This window comes from Bison bison, unplaced genomic scaffold (assembly GCF_000754665.1).
Source record: "Bison bison bison isolate TAMUID 2011002044 unplaced genomic scaffold, Bison_UMD1.0 scf7180017864456, whole genome shotgun sequence".
NCBI lineage: Eukaryota > Metazoa > Chordata > Mammalia > Artiodactyla > Bovidae > Bison > Bison bison.
Genome location: NW_011495018.1, coordinates 13,955,272 through 13,958,476, shown reverse-complemented (window position 1 = coordinate 13,958,476; position 3,205 = coordinate 13,955,272).

Below are 3,205 nucleotides of genomic sequence, written 5' to 3'. Positions count from 1 at the left end.
GGAAATGGTAACCCACTCCAGTATTCTCGCCTAGAAAATCCCATGGAGAGAGGAGCCTGGCAGGCTACAGCCCATGGTGTTGCAAAGACATGACTGAAGTGACTTGGCACGCTTAGAGTTCCCAAAGCACTTTCAAAACTTTTCATCTTTTGGCTTTTTTCATTCTTCCCTCATCAACCAGGATAATTAACTGCAGGCAGTAATAAGAAGTCATCTCTACAAGGAGATTTTATGAAACGCTTATCAAAGACTCAGATTCATGTGTCTCCATCCACAGGAGTGGTGACTTAGCCACAGTCTCAGGATATCTTGCCCCATGAGTGTGGTTGTGGTCAATTCTGTGCTCCTAATCAATCCTCCCTTCTTCCTGGGCAGTTGCCACTGCCAGATACTTTGCTTACATCTTCTGGATGACCTGGTGGCTCAGTGTGAGGAAGTCCTCATCAACTGAATGTGAGTACAAGCGATGTGTGCAATTTCCATCTCACTGACGTTTAAAAAAAATAGTTCTCATCCTGACTTCCCCTTTCCCTTCCCTTGAGATAGGACAGGGATGAGCTTAAGAGTCTAGTGTTTTGGGTTTTTTTTTTTAATAAAGTGGTCAGCGAAGAATCAAAGGTATTTTTACATTTACTCTTGGCTGTGCTGGGTCTTTGCTGCTGAGTGGGCTTTTCTCTAGTTGTGGAGACTGGACGCCTCTCTCTAGTTGAGACGCACTGGCTTCTCACTGTGGTGGCTTCTCTCGTTTTGGAGCACAGGCTCTAGGCAGCATGGGCTTCAGTAGTGGGGTCACATAGGCTCAGTAGTTGTGGCTCCTGGGCTTTGGAGCACAGGTTCAGTAGCTGTGGTGCACAGGCCTCGTTACTCTGCAGCACGGGGATCTTCCTGGATCAGGGATTGAACCTCTGTGCCCTGTATTGGCAAGCAGATTCTTTATCACTGAGCCACCAGGTGAGCCCGAGAGTCTAGTTTTAAGCGTGCAGCTGGGGTTGATGGCTTAGGGCAGTGCTTCTCAAACTTTAATGTGCTTTAGCATCACCTGAGGAGCTTGATCACAATGCTGAGTCCCACCCCCAGAGTTCTGAATTCAGTAGGTCTGGGACGGGGCTCAAGAACTTCCATTTCCCTCAAGTCCCCAGACAATGGTCATGCCACTTGTCTAAGGGCCACATTTTGAAAACTGCTGCCCTAGGATATGATGGGGCAACAAGGTGGAAAGACTCTGGTGCTTAATGACTGTGAGGCAGGAGATAGATGTGCCCCAGCCTGAGCAGCTGGAGAGTCTGTCCCCTGTGGACAGTTACTCCTAGATGAAGAGGAGGAGCTGGGCGAGCCCTGCCCAGATAAGAGACCACATTTCTCTCATTCTCAAGGTCATGGAGACCTTCCCAACTGCATCTGTGCAGAAAGGCTCCTTGGGGATCACCTCACAGTAAGTGATGTCAGCCTGCCCATGGGCCTCTTCACTAGAATCCGTCTTGGCCGCATGACCTACACATGGGAAGACTCTGAGATAAATTAAGAACAAGCTCAGGACCAGGCAAAGCAAGACAACTGGCCAAAGGAGACCCCGAAGAAATGTCCCATGTAAGTGATTCAAACTACCACGTGGACAAAACTCTCTCCAAGTCCACCCGTGTATCTATCCACATGTATTCCTTTCCCTCGTAATAAACACTTAACTTGTCTCATGACTTTCTGTGTCTATGTGGACATTTATTTCTGCAAAGCTGTTGGGCCAGGGCCTTGTCACTGGTCACTTGGTCTGTGGCTGGGATTCAGAGCTCTCACTGCCTCGGCCTAACTTCAGTCTCTGTCTGGGAACTGAAATCCTGCTTCAAGCCACTGCAGGCCAAGGCCCCCTGAGATCAGCTGGATGAAGTGGAGCTGCTCCAACAGCAAGGAGCTCCTGCTTCCAGCCTGTTATGTAAGAGGTCGGTATACTTCCATTTCTTTTAAGCCACTACATGTATTTTTTGGTCCTCTCATTAAAGCAACTTCGCCTTTATTCCCATCTAGGACATAGGGTGATGGCCAAGAAGGGAATAGTAGTCTGTGGGCAGGTCTTTGGTTAATGATGTCCTTAAGGTTTAATTTCCTCTCTGGGCCTATGACTTCTTCTGAAGGAATCATCCTTTTCCCATGCCCTGAGATGTGGACAGCAGGTCACATGTCTCTATTTCCATGCCAAAGCCATACAAGTTGATTGTAACATAGCAATTTGATTTTAGGAACCAATGCCATGTTTAATGTAGAAGTGTAATCAGCTTCTCATTATTTCTACAAGAACTGGTGGGTTCTTTGTGATTGAGAAGCACACTCCTTGATTGCTCATCCTTTCTTAAGAGTGAGAAATCGGGACTTTCCTGGCGATTCAGTGGTTACGATTTTACTTCCCAGTGCAGGGGGCGCAGGTTCGATCCCTGGTCAGGCAGCTAAGATCCCACATGTCTCTCCGCCAGGAAACCAAAACATAAAACAGAAACAAACAAACAAACAAAAAAGAGTGAGAAATAGACACACGCACACAGAGACACACGTAGGGAGAGAACCTGAGGCCACGTTTCCCTCCAGGGCAGCCTGCGGTAGGAGAACGCATATGGCCAGTGTGGTGCGGCTGCTCCTTGGGGTGGGGCTGGGTCTGGCCAATGAGCCAGCGCTCACTTATTGTCAGTCTGGGGCCGATCCCAGGGTCCTTCTCTAGCCAGCAGTCTATCTACCTGTGGAAGGCGCACAGCATCGTGATACTCATCACGAAAGATGACGAGCACACAGGCTCTGTTATCCTCTACACTGTTCTAGACGTTTGGACTATGTCTTCTGGAAAGACTTACAAAGAGGAGTACAAATACACTTTTTGACTTCTACCATCTAACATTTTCATCCATTAACATTGCCCCCAAACACATTAAATAGAACTCAGAATGCACTATGTAATAAATAACGAACGACTTATGCCTTCTCATCTTAAGATGTTGATTCTTGACTTGAGTAAAGAATGATGGGAGCACACCAAGGCAGTATTCAAAAACAATGGCCAGGAGCGACATCCTGTGTTCATGGACTGGGAGGTTCAACACAGTTTGGTGTCGAGTCTCCCCACATTGTTCCGTGGGTTTATGCCATTCCTATCAAAATCCCAGTGAGGTTTTCTGTAGACATAGATAAGATAATTTGAAAACTTACATAAAGGGCCTTTTTGGCT